General features: G+C 35.0%; 1 pseudogene; it reads left to right on the forward strand.

Annotated features, from left to right (window-relative positions):
- Nucleotides 1–4,243: 4,243 nt before the first annotated feature.
- On the forward strand, nt 4,244–10,818 carry LOC132295695 (patellin-3-like; annotated as a pseudogene).
- Nucleotides 10,819–20,391: the final 9,573 nt, after the last annotated feature.

Here is a 20,391-nt window from a genome sequence, read left to right on the forward strand (position 1 = left end):
CCTAAGTACTAGTTCAGCAATTTAAGTCCAAACCCTAATCCAAGTAATTGCAGTGAAATGCTTAATGTTACCGCAATTAAGATTACAAGCTTAAGTCCATGCATTCCAGAAAAGTATTTAGTATTTCAACAATTAACATCCAGGATATGCCTAGATTAAACTTGTTAATTAAATGATCCTAGCATGGCACCCCAACAAGATTTATAAATATATACATATTCCGTTAAATTGCTAAACTAAAAAAAACAATTAAACTTCTTTCATTCGTTAACAACCTGCACTGCTGTATACCTTCCCACGCTTAAACCCCTGAGTATAAAGACCTTAATTTATTAAACATGGCTCTAGTATAGCATAATATAATGCTTGGAATCCATGTTCCAACTCTTTTTAATTTCTAGACGCAGTTTGCACAATTAAGTCCTTTTGGTCCGCTAAGTCCGTAAACTGCCTGCGTCTTGCCTTAGATTTTCCTACGGTTTAAAACCTTAGCATATAAATAAATTAATACATCCTAGGGCTTTAATATTTCTTGAATTAATATATAAATCCATCTCCCTAACCCAAACACAGCTCAGAAAAACCACCATCGAACCAAACAACACACAAACAGCCCCAGAACACAAATAGGATCACAGAGCCTTCTCCAAATAAATGGAGCAGGCTCTAACCTACCTAGAGCCGCCTCTTTTAGATGTAGAGCCCGCTCTACTTCCTCTAGAGCAGGGTCTACTCATGGGGGAGCCGTCTCCTCCCTCCGTGGAGCCGTCTCTTTCCCCTTCTGCGAGCTTCAGTCTGTTCCTGCTTTGTTTCAGTCCGTCCTCTTCACCTCTGGTCTATTCCTAACACTTTGTTGGTCTTTAAAACTGGTCTTAGGAGTTTAATTAACACCCAGTAGCATCCCATCAGTTTGCTATAACAGTAGGAATTAAAACAACAACAAAAACAACAATCGTCTTAACACGCTTTTACGATCAAACACTGAATACAATCTTGCAACTACAGTTCCATTCCAACCCTCTGCTCCTCTTCAAAACTGAACCTAAGATCTTATAACATCCCATTAACATCCCCATGACTTGTTCATAATAGTTCAATTCAATTACAGTGTTTAAAACCTTAACCAATTAAACATGCTTCCACTCCAAACTGCAAACCAGAGGTACCAGAACTTTAACAGAATAATTCCACACATATAGACATCTGATTTAGCATATAACAAACATGTATAATTTAATTATTGATCAATTAAAACCCTAGAGACAGTCTAAGGATGCACAGAACACAAGCAACGGGAGAGAGAAAGGAAAGAACTTGCCTTTACAGTTTTGGATTCAAAACTCTGTTGCTGTCGTTCTAAGTTTTTCCGGCGATCCTATTCACTATTAAATCTCCTATTGCTCCATCTTCCCTTCTCCTACGTCCGTCCTGTAAGCCACGGCCAAACCCTCACCAAAGTAGCTCTGTTTGTTTCTCAATACTCTGAACATAAATAAGGTCTGTGATTGCTAAAACCCTAAGGTGACATACTGCTCTATATATATATAGACTTAATTGAAACCCTATTCCTTGTAGGATTAAAAACAGAGCCCTAATCTAAATACTAGTCGGCCCATAAACAGAGCCTACGTTTAAAATCTATGTCGGCTACACTTAGGTGACGTCTAAAAACTCACTTAACTTAATTACAATAATTTAAACCCAATAATGAAATTTACGCAACCAATACCGATAATCACCAATAAATCCATTCAGTCAAATAATAATATCATTAACGCAAATAATTTCAAATAATTACAAATAGGTCCAACAATTCAAATAATAAAATAAAAATCCAATTAATTTAAATATCACAATTACCAATTAAACCAAGGAAAAATAAAACAACTAACATATCAATTTAATGTATAACTATTTAAATTCACCCAACACTTAATTTAATTCAGAAAAGCCTAACCACATAAATACCAAAAACAAATAAAATAAATAATGAAAACAATAAAAGGAATATTAAAATTCCAATTATAACCCTTTTAAAACTAGGGGTCTTACATAGTGAGAGCACGGTATTGCGCGTTGTGTCGGTGTGACAGTGTGGATTCAGATGATTTGTTTTGGGTGACGAAGTGTATTAGGTAATACCAAGTGTCTGGTATAGGGTTTGCGATTCGATCATTAATTATTGAATATTTTGTTTTGAGGATTTGTGACTGGGTACAGGATAATTGGTTTTATTGTTCTGGTGACTCATAATTATGTAGTCGTTGGGAGATTCATTATTTAGTCATCTTGAGAATGATAAGTTTAGTGATTGTCACTTGGTGTGGTGGTAGTCATTGTACGGGTATGTAATGGTGTAGTTAAGTGTTAGGTAGTGAGTGTTTGGTCTGACAGAGATGTGTATATTAGAGTTGAGCTTTAAATTGCTATGAAAAGTGATGTTGTAATTATGAAAATAAATGACTTTATTTTATGCTTTATATATTTTATTTGTTAGATTTGCGAATTGAAAGTATGTAAAATACCATGATTTAGAAATATGAAAATGTGATATTATGTGGAAATTCATGGTTTAAACGTGTTTGAATGATGTGGATGATATGTATGAAATTTCTATATTGTCATGGCATTAAAGGATTTGCATAATTCATGCATTACCATTGGGAAAATAAAGGGAAAAGTTTGTTTTAAAAACAAATGAAATTGTTTTAGGGAAATTTTTTTGAAAAGTGTTTGTGAAAACCGGACGCCTGGGAGGCGTCTAGCGGTCCGTGTTATTAGTGTAGTCTAGAAGGGAGTATGGTTGAGCTAACTAGGCCGGATGCGACGCTTTGGAGGTGCCTTGTGGTCGTGAATAGTTAGTTAACCCTCCATTCGTAACGCCTTGGAGGTGCCTCGGGTCGAATTGCACTAACGGTTTGGAAGTTGAAACGGTATTGTTTCAGAAAGGGAGAGGGACATGGCATGGCAAGGCATTTCATTGGCATACATTGTACATTTTGTGGTTAGACGACTTGCGTATATATTTGTTGATATTATTGTTGTTTTGTTTGTTTTCCCCGAGACGTGATCCCATTTATTTGTACTCTATTCCTTATGATCACGAGGTCGTAAGAAATGTGTCTTAGACACTTCCTACTAAGTGTTTAGCTAACCCCATTATTTTAACATTTTTCAGGATACGAAAAGGAAGTGGGGGACGCTCCTCCACAGGTTTTGATGGATTAGTAGACTGTTTTGACATACTTTGTAGCCATGATCTCATTTTATTATTGTTATTTATTTATTTTATTTTATTTATAAATCCTGGAATGACACGTATATTAAGTATTGACATAGGAAAGGACAATAACGTCTTTAGTTAACCTCGGGTTAGGGTAAGGACTTGGTTAGCGATTCGGACCCTCAGGTTCGGGTCGTTACACACGGCCAGATCTTTCTCTGCATAATAAGCGCAGGCGTCAACGCGCCGTGTTCCTCGCACAGCCGAATGATCTACCGAAGGATGTAGATCCGGCTAACGCGTTTCAACCACAACCCAACACCCACGTGGTGATGGGTCTCTAATCAGATAAGTTTCCCATTCCAAGTCCCAACTTCATTTTTACAATTAAATCTTTATAAAAAATTAAATTCATATTATATATATAATCATTATATATATATATATATATATATATTTCCACATGATGTAACCAAACTTCATTATATAATAAATAAAGTCTAATTTGGCGTGAGCCCTTGCTAACTCTCAGCTTCCTTAATCTTTATTCTTTTCTGTAAATGAAAAAGGATGTTGGTATAAAAAGCTGGGAAACTATTTATATATGGAATATTAGTTATTCTGGACAACTGTTTATTATTTTAGCTAGCTAGTTTTGATTCAGATTTTAATTTGATCTGGTAGCATAATTCAATTAATTCTTCATTATTTCTTTCCCAATATAGAATGTCATAAAAAAAAGTCTAGGGAAGAATTCTAATGAAGCTAACAGGATAACTGTAACCTTGCTTAGTCCATTATTATGTCATTCATAAATAATAATGAAGGAATACAATTCTTATTATGCCATATATTGGTATTATCAAATCAAGGAGTTGTCGTAGTGGCACTGCAACTACTCCCGCTACTTATTTATCTCCAAAAGAGTAGATAAATTCTGTTTTGCTATAAACATAAATGATGTAATTGGAAATTATATGCACGAATGCATTCTTTTAGACTTGTCTCTTCGTTTCAGTTATGGAGGTACATTTAAATTTACAAATCACGATTTTTGGATTTAAATACCCATAAATAGGCACTGCACTTATCAACTGATAGTACCAGTAGACTAATTTTATCCACTTAAACGTCCTTGTAAAAAAAAAAAAATTATGATTCATTCATTAATTTCAAAATTTTGTTATTTATTTTAAGTAATTCACAAGATGGCTTATTAGAATGTGCTAGAAAGATCAGGAAACCAACGTGGTCAGCTAACTTCCTGACTCACAAAAGAAGGCTTTGGATGAGCTCAAACACCTCATCCAAGAAGCCCTCAACAAGCACGAATTCAGTGCGCTGCCTATCTAAGGAAGAAGAGAAGCTCGCCGAGGCCGCTCCACCGATGGAGAAGGAAAAACCCGCCGCTGTTGTTATTGAAGAAGAACCAAAATCCGAAGAGAAAATAGAGTCCCCTGCTGAGTCAGAGGTGGTGCCGCCTCCACCGTAGCCTGCGGCGGAGGCTTTTAAGACCGCCGAAGCAGTAGAAGAAACCGTCTAACCAGCGGAGGAGGCGACTATCTTTGGAATTCCGCTTTTGGCAAACGAGAGAAGCGATGTGATTTTACTAAAATTCTTCAGAGGTAGAGATTTCAAGGTAAAAGACGTTTTCACCATGATTAAGAACATCGTTCGGTGGCGAAAGGAGTTCGGAATCAAACCCTTGCTGGAGGAAGAATTGGTGGCAGAGTTTGTAATACCCCTAATTTCAAAAGGATAGTCCTGGTATTTAATTTTTCAATTTATGTTTTAATTGACTTATTTTTGACTTATTTGACGTACTTGACTTATTTGTGTTATTTAAATTTATTCTTTGGGTTACTTGTTTTCTTTGATTTATTAAATTGTTGAATTCTCAGATTTATTTAGCTTTCATTAAGTGCTATATCTTTGTGACTGATTTTATTATCTGTTTAATTGTTAATATTGCTTAAATTGTTTATTTAATTTTGTTGTTTTTTTAATTGATTTATTTGTAATTGTTTTAATTATTTTAGAGGCAACTTAACTGTTTTTAATTATTAGGGTTTTTGTTAATTTCATCGTGTTTTATTCTGAGCCGACCTGTAGGTGGTTAAGGATTAAGGTTAGGGTTTCAGCTTAAGCCTATAAATACATATGTTTACGTCTGCAAAGGGTTTTTGTAAACCCTATTCACCATAGTCACGTATACAGTGATACAGAGGGTTGTGAGGGCAGAGAAACAGAGAGTGAGTAATTTACAGAGAGGGCTTAGGAAGGCAGAGCAAGGAAAACTAAAACTCAGAGACGTGGATTCAGTATTTCAACTTTGAAACTTAAGGCAAGTCTCTGTTCTTTCTCTATCCCTTAAATTTGTGTTCTGTGCATACTTAGGAAGACTCCAGGGATTAAATTGTTTGAACAGTTCAGTGTTGAACCTTATTATCGTTGCTATAAAAGTTGATGTTTAATTAAATTCTAAGTTGTAGAATTCTACCTTGTGATTAATCTGGGATGAGGATGGAACCTTAATACATGTAATATAACTGCATTAAAGGTCTGGAAACCACCGAGGTCGGAGAAGACAAACAATACAGGGGAAACGGCTCTTAAGGGTGTGAGAGACGGCTCTCAAAAGGAGGGAGCCGTGTAATACCCCTAATTTTAAAAAGGATATCCCGGGGATTTTAATTTAGTAGTTAATTGCATTTTATTTTGATTATGTGTGATTAGTTGAATTAATTTGATTATTTAATTGTTTAAGTGTTTTAATTAGTAAATTGATTTAATTATTTTAATTTATTTGAGTTAATTGTTTTGATTTAATTTATTTAATTATAGTTAATTATTTAAGTGGTAAATTTATTTGTTTTGTTTAATTTGGTTTTCACGGGACTGTATGGGACACATATAGTTATATTAGGGTTTCAGTTATAGCCGGCAATGTATATATCATAGGTCGGTTTATGGGCCAAGGAGGGCTCTGTCTCTATTAAACAAGGATTAGGGTTTGGGATTGGTACGCCTATATATATACATGCTTCTTGGTATTAAGGATTGGAAAAAAAAACTCTACTCGCGTAACATAAAAACAGAGAGATACAGAGTGAGGTTTTGAGAGAACAGCTTTTGTTTGGTGTGGGATTCAACGGGGATTTCAGGGTTGGACCTAGGAGAAGGGAAGGGCAGAGGTATTAGGAGGCTAGACAGTGTTGCAGTGGTTACCGGACGTTGGGAAGACGGCGACAAGTTTTGAGTCCAACACTTCAGGCAAGTTCTTTTCTTCCTCCTTCCCGTTGGCCTGTGTTCTGTGCACCTAGACATACTCTAGGGTTCTAATGGATCAATAATTGAATTAAGCATGTTTTTATATGTCAATTTAACCTTATCTTTGCCATGAATAAATTCGGTGATGGTTTTTTAAAGTTCATTACAGTAGTTGTTTTCCTAAGCATGATTTGTCTATAGAACTTGTAGTTTTTGTTTTTGATTTTAACTGTTGTAAACACTCCATGGGGATTATATTGGACATAGTTAGGACCCTTGGGAACAGTCTAAAACTAAATAAAATGGATGCGAAACGGCCGGCGTTGATGAAGAAGGTCGCAAAAGTCACAGACGGACAGACGGCTCTCAGAGAGGGAGAGAGCCGGCTCCATGGAGGAGGGAGCCGGCTCCCCCCTAGTGTAGAGCCGGCTCTAGGAGGTGTAGAGCCGGCTCTACCCAAGTAGAGCAGGCTCCAATAAAAATTGGAGCTGGCTCCCCCTTTGTTCATAACCTGTTTTCGCTCAGTTTGCTTCCGGAAGGTGTTTAATGCACTGTTTGAAGCTGTTGTGTGTTGGAACTGTTTAAAAAAAAATATTGGGACTTGCCATGGTGATTAAGAAGTTAACTTTGGGTATTAAGAGGTCTTTTAATTGATTAAAGTTTCCCTCTAAATTAACGGAACAAACTGTATAAAATTTATGCACATTGTACACGATTAAGGGATGGAAGAAGACTTAATTGCTCAAGCTTATTTTTGAGCATTCCAGTGGGATCTAATATGTTTATAAATTGTTCTAAATATATTATAGGGTCATTGATGTATTGAAGTTGACCTATGCATGCTTTGGAGGCTAATTGTTGAAATAGTAAATACTTTCTGCAATGATATGGATTATCGTTTGGATTTTTAATTGCTAGAACATCAAATATCTTCCTGCAATTATTTGGATAATGTTTTGGAATGTAATTTACTAAATTATGATTTCTATATTGTAATTGGCATTGATATGGAGGATTATATGCACCGGTATGGGACGGTGGCATATTAGGGATGGTTTAGCTTCAAAACGCTAAGACCTAACCTAATGGATTAATGGAATGGATTGTAAGATATCGAATCCTAATTGTGACTAAGTCAGATCAGCTGTAACCAAGTTGGATGACTTCATGGATTAACGGATGGTAGTTAAGTCATATCCACTGAATAAGTTGAGTGACTAACTAATTGGTTTATTGTAGGTCAGTTTAATAAATTGTTAAACTGCTTACCCTGGATTTGGACGGACTTTATATATATGTTTATGATACCACGAGTTGAGCTTGAGTCTCAGACTCGTTGGTTAGGGTGCGTATATGCAGTGGATGCGTAGCTGGTTATAATAGGTTGAGGTGTACCCTGTTAGGTCTAAGTACTCATGCCCACCTTTGGGTGCGTATTCGCATGTTGCCTTCTATTCAGGTTGAGACCCCTATTATAGACTAGTGAATGTCCCTTAGTGTGGATATATTTATACGTATGGACTAGATAGATATTGTGAGGTGTCTACGGTGTATCTGCGTATCGGGTCACTGTATGGATTGTAGTTAGATTAGAACTTGCTCGTGGGTCTGACCCACTCCTTTATTATTCTTTTCAGGTACAGGACGGTTCCAGCCTTAGAGCTTGATCGTGCTTATCGAGGACAGTCTCACTTTCACCGGATTACGTAGGACTTTCCCCGATGTTTCTAGTATTATCTATTTTCAGTTTCAGTCTCAGTTGAATTTTTAGTTAGGGGTCCATCAACGGATTCCCAAGTTGTAACTTTGAAGTTTTGAAGGATTGGAGTTTCAATTTTCAGTTACACATGGAGAATTTTATAATTATTATTTCTTGCAGTTTTATTCTATCTTTATTGTTCTTTTTGTCATCTGTGTTCGTTTTAAAATACTTTAATTGTTTGATATTCCCTCGGGTTTGGGTCTGGGCCTGATCAACCCGTGTCTCGGATCCGAGGGGTATCACAAGCCGCCTCCCACAAAGCTAGAGCCGGCTCTCTAGGGTTGATAGCAGGCTCTCAAAAGCCTAGAGTCGGCTCCCAAGGGTGGGGAGCCGGCTCTCCTTGAATGGAGAAGGCTCTCCAAGTTTCAGAGCCTTCTCTCTCTTTGGTTTTGCGCGTACTGAGTTTTAATGGACTGTTTGGCTGAGACTGAGTTTCTGGAACTGTTTCAAGGCTACTGAATGATGTAATACACTGCTTAAGACTTATATATGAATTGCGAAGCAAGCTTATATCCAAGAATTTGGGATGGAATTAGCCTAGGTTTTAAAATAAACCTGTACGGGGTAAGGTTTGACATAAATTGGTAATTACTCAATGTTTTTAGTAAGTTGGTTTCTCTGCATGTCTTGGAGTTATAAATCATGTTTTGCAGCTGTGTTATAAGCATACTGTTGTTTAATAATATGCATGCTTAGTGGGGATTAACTGATGATTAAATCTGTTATAAATTGTATCTACTATGACACTGTTCGAAGGAGTTGAGTGTATAGTTTTATTTTGCCATATTAGTGGACAGTAATTGGGATTCAAATTCTTATATTGGATGCATAATTTAGTTATACACATGTTAAACTGTAATTATGCAACTTTTGGAGTATGGTTGATTAGTATCTGATACTGTTTTCATTAACTGTGTTATCTGGAGGAGCTAAATGTACAGTCTTTTTATTTATAACAAGAACTGTGATGGGATATCTAAATGTTATATTGGATGCATATATTGGTTGTGTACATGCTAAACTATATTTATGTTTATTCTGGGATGTGGTTAATAAGTAATTATACTGTGTTATTAACTACGGAAACTGGAGGATGGTATGCGCCGGTATGGGACGGTGTCATACTAGGTACGGATTAGTTTAGACACTAAGCCCTACCTAAATTTGGATTAAGGTATGGATTAATCATAAAGATTAAGTCCATCACCAATATATGTCATATCAATTGTGAATTGAATGATCCACTATGGTTTCAGGATGGATTTGTTATACATATATCAGACCACTACACAGATGGATGGTATTATGTATTAGGAGGAGTACGGACTTTAAATATATATTATATAGTGCCGTGGTATGAGCTTGAGTCTCATGACCATGGTTAGGGCGCGTATATCACCTAGGATGGATAACTGGACATAGGTGTTGTTCCCTGGTAGGTCTGGGTACTCATGCCCACCTTAGGGTGCGTATTTGCATGTTGCCTTCTATTCAGGCTGAGACAAACCTACTGGACTAGCGAGCGTCCTATAGTGTGTACTATATACTTATATGGACTACTCTAGTTATTGTTGAGTCTTCCTAGGATGTATCTGCGTATCGGATTACTGTTTGGATTGTAGTAGATCAAGACTTGCATGTGGGCCTTACCCACTTCTTTATTTTTCAGGTGTTCGTCAGTTCCAGGGTTAGAGCTTGGACGTGCAGAGCAGATACAGCTATTCATTCCTCCGATTATGTAGGAACCTTCTCTATGTTAGCTATGGATTTTATTTTTATTATTTCGGTATCTTTTGGCGAATTTCAATAAGGGGTCCAATGGATGGATTCCCGAGTTGTAAACTTATGGAGTTTTGGATTGTTTTGGATTTCAATATTTATATCTTAAGGATTTTCAGTTAGCACTCTTCCAGCTTATTATTTTTATTTCTTATTTTATCTTGTATTTTGTGTTCGATTATATATTAATTGTTTGATATCCCTCGGGTTTGGGCCTGGGCCTGATCAACCCGTGTCTCGGATCCGAGAGGTATCACAGAGTTGGAAAAGGTGGCGTTCAAGAACGGGGTTGACAAAGAAGGCCACCCAATTTGATGCAACGTGTATGGTGAATTCCAGAACAAAGATTTGTATCGGAACACATTCGCTGATGAGGAGAAGAGGTAGAACTTTCTTCGATGGCGAGTTTGGTTATTGGAGAAGAGCATCAGAAAGCTTGATTTCAGTCCCGATGGCATGTTAACCATCGTTCAAGTCAATGATCTCAAGAATATTCCAGGACCGTTCAAGAAAGAGCCTCGTTCGGCCACCAACCAAGCCATCCAATTGCTTCAGGATAACTACCCTAAGTTTGTCACCAAACAGGCCTTGAAAATCTGTTGAAACCCTTTTCAAATATGTAGGTCCTAAGCAAGTACCAGCTTAATTTGGTGGACTTAATAGGGATAGTGAACAGGAATTCACTGCTGATGACTCTGTTACAGTGGAGACTATTAAGCCAACAAGTGAATACACTGTTGAAATTCTTTTTTTGAGCACTTTGATTAGGGTTGCCAATATTTGACACAATACGCTAACACGACACGAACACGACACGAACACGACACGAGATAAGCGGGTTTGGGTTGGGACTAATCATGTTCGTGTCATAATCGTGTCGACACGGATTGACCCGTTAATTAAACGTGTCGTATTCGTATTTGACCCTATAAACACGATTATGACACAATTAACCCGATTAACTAAATGTGTCAGATAAACGTGTCGTGTTCGTGTCAAAAATGACCCATTTAGTAAAATGTGTACAATAAATATGTCGTATTCGTGTCAAAAATGACTTAAACGTGTCTTTTCGTGTCGTGTCAAGTCTTGACCCATTTATTAAACAGGTTACGCGTGTCGTTTCGTGTTACACGTATAATAATTGTGTCGTGTTCGTGTCAAGGGTCTTAGATACGATTAATAATCGTGTCGTGTTTTTGTCAACCCTAATCGTATCCGTGTCGTAATCGTGTCGACATGAACATGACACGCCAACACGAATTGTCACCCCTAACTTTGATCCATCAAAGGTGGGTTGTCACTTAAAGCTACAAACTTAAGCAGACTTATCGGCCGGGTATGATTTCACACAACAGCTTTCCACCATTAGCCGATATTGTACAATCGCTTACACTGGTAAAGCTTAGAGCGCGGACCAAGAAAGCCGCTAGTTTCTACAACAACCAGTGGGCAACGCAGAAACAGGCCATCATGTTTGCATATCACAATTACTTAGCAAAGAAGCGTGGTGTTGGTGGTTTAGATTCGGGTACAACTGATCTAGGACATACGAATACAAAGGGAAGTACAGAATATGAACTAAACCACTTTTCAACTCCAACTCGCAACCACGACACATAACAATCTTGAAGTGATATTTGCCCAACAATCACAACACCGATAGAGGCAATATATTCTCTTCCAAAAGATAAGTACAATCATTGCAGCTGAAATTAAAATTTACTTTATTACTTATTACTTATTGATTCTACACTATTTTCTTAGAAAATATTAAATATATGTTTAACAGACCATGCCATGTCCATATAAATTCAGGTGGTGTTGAAGAAGTGCAAACGAAGTCTAACACCAAAATCGCAAAGTCAGCAAATTAGGGATCGCCAAATGAGTAGTCCCATACAATTTTGCAACAAATATTCAAAGGACTTAAAAGTATTCCAATGGTTTAATCTTCGATCAAGGTATGATTGCCGCCTTTATCGACTTTAATTAATGTTTTCTTCTTGATTTCTATTATTGAATCAAAACCCAAGAGGCATGATTAGGGCCAAGGTTTTTCTTATAGAAATTAAGAAGATGGTAAATCTATAGAATTTATATACGCATATTGGGACGTTAAGTTTATGCAAAACCAGTATCCTGTTGATCCACAAGGGTATATATCAAAATCTTGGTTTACCTAGATTATTTTATTTGATTTTAATCATGATCTTTAGAACAGTGGAGTACTCATTAACTTGGCATAAATGCTCAAAACTTTAGGATGAAAAGTTTTCTTTCAAAATTCAAAATTATTTTCTCTTGGAGAAGTACCCAGAGTACTAAGCTTTCTTGATTACATGTCTGGATTGTTTCAATAGCTCCAGGATCACAACCCCATCAGAATATACATCTATTTTTTCATCAATTTTGCCATACATCCTGTACTCCGGGGCTAAGTATCTAGAGGTTCCAATAACATGCGATGGTATTGCATATGTTGTAGCTTGCTGAGTTTATTAATGTACCATTGCCGCTCCAAAATCTGAAAGCTACCTGATATCATTACTTTTTATTTGCTTATATTTGTGTTCTAAAAAAAAAAAAAAAAAAAAAAAAAAAGAGACTATTTTTTTTTCCCTTAATAGGGGCAATGCCTTCCGTAATGGGGCAAGATGAGCAGCCCTAAAGAGATATTAAGAAAAGAAAATATATTCTCTCTTTTTCTTTCTTTAGACATCGAAACAATTACAAAGAGGGCACATTGGTAACGGAGGCGGCCCACGAGCAATCTCTAAGCACTGTGTCCAAAGGGCCTTAAGAGTCTAAAAGGATTAGTACCTTCCTCTAAGGCATAAACATCTGCCGAGGAACAATAATCTTCGGACCTCAAGAGTCCGAGGACTTTAAAATTCCTCTAAGGCACAAAATAGCTACCAAGGAATAAAATTTATCTTCAGATCTCAAGAGTCTAAGGACTTCAATTTTCCTCTTAGGCACGAAGAGCTGCCGAGGAATAAAATTCGTCTTCGAATCTCAAAAGCCCAAGGACCTCAAAATTCTTCTAAGGCACGAAGAGCTGTCGAAGAATAAAATTCGTCTTCGGATCTCAAGAGTCCGAGGACCTCAAATTTCCTTCAAGGCACAAATAGCTGCCGAAGAATAAAAATTCGTCTTCGGATCTCAAGAGTCCGAGGACCTCAAATTTCTCTAAGGCACAAACAGCTGTCGAGGAATAAAAATTCATCTTCGGATCTCAAGAGTTTGAGGACTTCAATTTTCCTCTAAGGCACAAAATAGCTACCGAGGAATAAAATTAGTCTTCAGATCTTAAGAGTCCGAGGACTTCAAATTCCTCTAAGGCACAAAATAGCTACCGAAGAATAAAAATTTTCTTCAGATCTCAAGAGTCCGAGGACTTCAATTTTTCTGTAAGGCACAAAATAGCTGCTGAGGAATAAAATTTGTCATCGGATCTCAAGAATCCGAGGACTTCAAATTCCTCTAAGGCACAAAATAGCTGCCGAGGAATAAAATTATTCTTCAAATCTCAAGAGTTCGAAGACTTCAAATTCCTCTAAGGCACAAAATAGCTGCCGAGGAATAAAATTTGTCTTCGAATCTCAAGAGTTCGAGGACTTCAATTTTCCTCTAAGGTACAAAATAGCTGCCGAGGAATAAAATTCGTCTTCGGATCTTAAGAGTCCGAGGACCTCAAATTTCTTCTAAGGCACAAATAGCTGCCGAGGAATAAAAATTCGTCTTTATATCTCAAGAGTTCGAGAATTTAAAATTCCTCTAAGGCACAAAAAGTGCCGAAGAATAAAATTACATGAAAATTACCTCAAATTCAAAGAAGTCGAAGGTTAAATTTTTATGTAAAATTCCTCTAAGGCACAGAGAGTGCCGAGAAATAAAATTACATAAAAATTACTCCGAACTCATTGAAATCGAAAGTTAAATTTTCATATAAAATATTCTAAGGCACAAAATAGTGCCGAACAACAAAATTACATGAAAATTACCTCGAAGAGTCGAATGTTTAATTTTCATATAAATCATCTAAGAGACAAAATAGTGTCGAGGAATAAACTTACATGAAATTACCTACGTCGCCGCCATCAAGGCATATTGTCCTAGCTTTTTCAAGTGACATTAACTTTTGGTTCACTACAGTTAATCAACACAATTCATTACACTAGATCCGATTAATCCCCTCTAGTTAATATTGCTAAATCAAACTAAAGGGAATTAAGGGCAAAGTGTGGGGGCAAAAATCTCCCCTTCTAATTAAGACAGGACACATCAGCACATAAAGAGACCACCACAAACACTGAGACTATTCAACCTTCAAATTGGGCTTATACAAGAAGTTTGGGTCAGGTTAACTAAGTATAATGGGCAGAACTCATTAAGAAGGCCTGAGATGATGAGATCCCAAGTCCAAGTACGAATACATTACTAAACCCATTTTAGTAACAGTTCTATCAGAATAAATATTAGTCTATGGAAACCAAATAATGTAAATCCTTATTATAAGGATAGTATGATGTGATTCAGATTCTTAAGGGACAAGTAATGCGAGTCCTAAAAGGAATTAATTAAGGTTTTTTCTATATAAAAAGGGGATTAGGACCCTCAATAAAAGAGATAGAGAAAAAAGGGCAAAGCCCCCAAAAAGAGAGATTCAATTCTCATCGCCAGAACTACGTTCCGACCTGATTCTCACGTTCCATAAAGCGAGATGCGTAGGTAATCTAGGTAATCCTATGTTCGATCATATCATCAAAGTACCCTTTCATTTTTATACAATTTCTCTAATTCATTGTTTTTCTATATTATTATTTTGGGTATAGTAATTGTGGAGATTTCATTGAACGAATTTTTGCACTAACAGACTATCGAAAGAGGAATATACAATCCATTCAGAATCAGAAATTGCAGAAATAGATGATATTCAAAAGAGTCAGAACAGTAAATTTTTGGGACAATCTGTCACCATGCTTTCATTCTCTCCTTAAATGTGATTATTGGTCAAATTATGGTCGGGACATACAGAAAAGACTTATAAATTGTATCAAATTGAAAGTACATCTCTATCTTAGTTAGAATTCAGTCATTATTAAATTATAAAAAGTGAAAGACATATTGTTATTTATAACCGACATACACAACCTTACAGAAAATAAATGGTTGTCAAATTATTTTATAAGTAAAAATATTAAGGGCTGCCCCGTGTCACGCAAAATTAATCATCTCTCTATTTATATAAAAAGGAAGATAAAGACGTGATTGACAATCAATGGAATACAAAATTAAAAGAGAAGATAGAAGGGAAGAGAAAATTTTAATCTCTTTAATTGTGAGAAGAAAGAAAAATAAAATAAAAAAACCTTACCTAACAAAAATATAAAGAAAAGAAGAAAACTTTACACAACAGCCCAATTCAAAGTAAGAGAATTCATCATACCTTTTTACAGCAGAAAAGAGAGATCACTTTTTAATTCTCTTTTTTCCCCTACCTTTCTCTTCTCTAAAATAATATTCCAAGTTCAAAAAATAAAAAAATAAAAAAATAAAAAAACATAACATTTTGAAGACAAAACAGAAGAATTAACTTTTTTCCTCCATTGTAATTATAGTGTACTACCGTAAACACAAGCTCTATAATCTGTACTCTTTTGATTCTATTTACATATCACCCACCAAAAAATTATAAATAAAAAAAAATAAAAAAAAACCCTATATTTATAAAAATCAAAAATAAAAATCCTTATATACAATTCCTATTCCAATCTCCATCCACCGGTCAAAACTAAACTTCCACATTCAGTCAACTTTTTCGTCGTCTTCTTCTTCTTCATTCTCTGTCTCTCCCTCCCAAAACAACTCCCTAAGCCTCACCAACACGACGTCGTTGAAGAACCCACCGAAACACCCGAACAACCCACCAGACTCTCCGCAGCACTTGTCCTTCAACTTGGAGAAGCAACTGCGACCGTCGGCCTCCGGCGCTGACGACATCGGCTGAAGGTACGCCCACGCCGCGTGCTTCACCAACGGGTCCCTGATCGGAATCTCCCGCCAACTGTCCCGGCGGTTGTACGTGGGCGACATGATTATGGGCGGCGGCGAGGCCGGCAAGAGGTCTTTGAGGCTGGTGTAAGTGAGAGACTGAAAAGCCACCATCTCTATGTCGGAGATGTTAAATTGGGCGTGCGATTTTTTGGTGCCGTTGGCTAGGAGGAAGCTTGAAGGTGGAGTCTTCATCAATGGAGACTCCACTGTGAATGGTGTTTCCATGTGAGTTGGTTCTTTTAATAAGTCAGGAACTGGGTTTGGATTAATATTTTTTTGTTTTGAAATTTGAAGATGATTATGAATCAACATCGACAACAAGAATATATTTTGTGGGATGAGAAGTGGAAATAGAGATGAGGAAAGATTATGAGGGTGTGAATAGTAATTAGAGAAGTGTTGGGTTGTACTGCTTAGGGGAGAGATTGGGGGAGTACTTTTGGCGTGAGTCACTGAAGTTTCATAAACTACACGCGCGTTCACGCGTCAGATATATAGGATTTGGAATTGCAGAGTAATTTCCTTATTCAAAAATACTTCATAGATTGTGTTTTGTACATTAATGTGTCTCAATAAGAGATTGATATCTTTTTTAAACTTTAAAAAATACAAACATGAGTTATACTCATCTTTTAGGGTTAAACTGACAGATTTATTTTTTTCCTATCTTTGCTCCCGTCTATGTATCTTCATCTGCATTTTTATTTTTCCTTAGCCGCCGATCATTCCAAACTTAAAATTCCCTACCAAGACCTCCACCACTCCGCTTCAGATTGGATTTTGATTTCGATTTGGTCAAAAATACCGTTTTTAAAAGAGGTGTCAACCTCTTATTCGGACACGTTAAGATGAAGAGAAGTCACTTCTCTGGTTTTTGTGAATCAAATTATTATGTGTCGTTACTTCTCTTTTAGAGGAACTCTTTCTTTATCTGTATTTGTTTTCAATCAAATTATTATTGTCTTGGAGGCAAAGCAAAATTAATACAAAGAAATCCAATTTCTCTTTTAAACAATTTATGTATTTGTGTGTATATCAGTTTTTTTATAAGAGTAATGATACTTATACCGATGAGTTAGGCAAAATTGTTAGGCTTACCACATTTTATTCGTCAATACATATCAAATATAAGAAAGTGGGACCTCCATCTTCTTATTTAATGCATTAATGACCAATCAAATTTAGTAAGTTTAACAATTTTGCCTAACTCATCAGTATAAGTATCATTACTCTTTTTATATTGATAAAAAAATTATGCACTCACTTTGTCTATGACAAATCACTAGACTGCATTCCGTGGCTAATTTCTTGTGTTAGTCTAGTGTCATTACTCAAATTTTTATTAATTTGAGCATATACATTGTAGAAATAAGATAGAAATCATAAAATTGTGTGAAAAAAGAAATAAATTTCATATATAACATGTATAAAAAACAGTTGAGGTAGATTTTAAAAAGTGAAAAATAGAAATGGTTACTTCAATTTTTTTAAGGATAGTTTTCTATGTTAAGAAAATTTAAAATGATATAATTTTCCATTAGTTAATTAAAAATAACATTCAAAGTTGATTAAGGAAAAAAAATAGATCGTCGGGTTTAACTATAAAAAAATGAGTATAACCCATGTTTTGTATTTTTTAAAGTTTAAAAGAGGTGTCAACTTCTTATTTGTATTTTGATGGGGCAAGACCGAAGCATTGTCTAACCCATGGAATTCAAGTCCAAAACGTTATAACCTTTTTTTGTTACTCCTTCCATCCCACAATACAGTCCTCTGCATAAGGAATCAACTTTTTATGGTTGTGGAATTTTAATAATTTTTTATTACATTGATAAGAGTGAAGTTTCAAATATGAGCTTACTAAAAGAGATAGTTTGGAAATATTATAAAAAATAGTACATTCAATTTTGGAATAGGATATGTTTTTTGGGATATCCCAAAATAAAAAGATGGACAACCATTTTGGGAAGGATGGAATATTATTTTAATAAATTTTGTAAATTTAATATTGCCACCCATTAATTAAAAATTACAGAGTTCTAATGGAGCAAAAAATGGATGAATCTAAAAACGATTTATATATATCTTTATTTTCAAGATTTATTTTACTCCAAATCATATCTTATGAAAAATTATAGACAAAAGTATACCAAAAATCTTTAAATTATTGAGTTGTTGCAATAGGCCCTCCTCAACCATTAAATGTTTAGCGATTAAGTCCTCAAACTTGCATAAAAAGGCTCACATTACTCAAAGAAATCAAAAATTACAGAAAAACTCTTACTAGTTAATATATATATATATATATAAAATAAAAACCCAAAATGACCTTTTTAGCCCTCCAACATTTAAACACGAGTCTGTTCTTCACACCTTGATTTAGTTGTGTTGTGTGGCATTTCCACGTCAAACCCTTATCCATAAGTGCTCATATTTTTCATTCCTAAGCTTTACGAAACTTATTGAATATGGAATTAAATGCAACAAAATGAGGCCTAACCTGCCCACCACAAATCTGATTTATATATTATAGAGCACGCAATCATAGTATTGAGTGTGACCGACAATACCCACCAATCAAAGATTTTGTAACCTAACAACATGGAGAGAACATATATATTGGCATCGAATTCAAGAAGTTATGAGTAGAACTAAGATTTGAATTTTTTTTTTTTTTTTTTTTTTTTTTGCAAGCAACTAAGATGACCCACTATGCAAAAATATGATATGATTGAATTGCATGATGACAGAAGAGCAGGGTAACCTTTGGAGATGGAGCGGATGAGGAGTTTGAAAGGGAGGTCAACACCAACACGGTTGGAGCGAGTGACTTGGGGTTGGTAGTGGGGCACGTGCCCCTAACCCGGCCCGGCCAGTTATAGTATAATATACTAAATTCATATATATATATTTTCATGTATATATTAGAAAAATCATACAATGTCACTCTAAATTTATTTTATTTTATTTTTTTTTTTCCTCTTTTACTTTTTAAATTCTTTTAGTTTCTTTTTAAAAAGTGAATGCCTTCATAGCCCAGTTATTCCTTTTTATATTCTAAGGAGCCTGATTTTCAACTTTCCCACGTCTAATTCCTAATCTAATATTATTGCCTTGTTAGATCCTTGTTTTCCAACCCCTGGTTGTGGAATTGTGAGGTCTTGAGATCTTTTAATGAGTCAGATTTGCGGTGGGCAGGTTTAGCCTAATCTGTTTACATTTAATATCATGTTTAATGGGTTTGCAAGCTTGGAATGGGAAAAAGGCAACATTTGGGATGGGGAGATTTAAGAGAGAGAATGTATTTTAATGTTTGAGGGTTAGAAAGGTCATTTTGAGTTTCTATTTTATTGTATATATAAAATTTTGAGGAGGCTATTTGCATTCCACTTTTCTACGTTTTCATTACAATCATAAATGAAATAACAATTATAATCTTAACTTTATAAATAAGTGATTATTACTTTTTAAATGACACAATTGTCCTTTTAAATTTTCTCTCTTTATCTCTAATCTTTAATATTTTAGGTCTCTTTTGGCTAGATAAATAAATATAAATAAATAAATATATATATATATATATATATATATATATATAATCTTTAATATTTTAGGTCTCTTTTGGCCAGATAAATATAAATAAATAAATATATATATATATATATATATATTGTTTCCAGGACCAAAAAAATAAATAAAAATAAGTTGAATAAATTGTTTTTTTTGACCGGACCAAAAATAAAAAAAGTAACCATTAAAATAATTATCTCTTTTGACAGGAAAAAAAACCCCAAAAAAATATTTATTGAAGAAATTATCTCTTTTGTCAAGATATATATATATAAAAAGAAGGTACCAAAAAAAGCTGATTAATATATATATATATATATATATATATATATATTGAATAAATTATCTTTTTTGATAATACCATTAAAAATATGTATATATTTCTATTGAATAAATGATTTCTTTTGATGGGACCATAAAAAATCACAAAAAAACAAAAAAAAATCAACTTTGTTGAATAAATTATTTGTTTTGATTGCACACAAAAAAAAGTCACGAATAAATTATCTCTTTTAACTGCCAAAAATAAAATTATCTATATGAAATAAATTATCTTCTTTGAGAAGACCTTCGAAAAGAAAGTATAGCACACGAAAAAAAAAATAGTAAAGGAACTAAAGAAAGTAAAAAAATAATAATAATAAATTGTATAAAGGGTAGTTATGACATTATAAAATAAGACGTAGTGTATTAATGAATTGAATGACCTTCTTGTCATTTTCTTTAA

This window comes from Cornus florida, unplaced genomic scaffold, assembly GCF_030987335.1.
Source record: "Cornus florida cultivar Cherokee Brave unplaced genomic scaffold, ASM3098733v1 CherokeeBrave_3.0.0_Hap2_Chr02, whole genome shotgun sequence".
NCBI lineage: Eukaryota > Viridiplantae > Streptophyta > Magnoliopsida > Cornales > Cornaceae > Cornus > Cornus florida.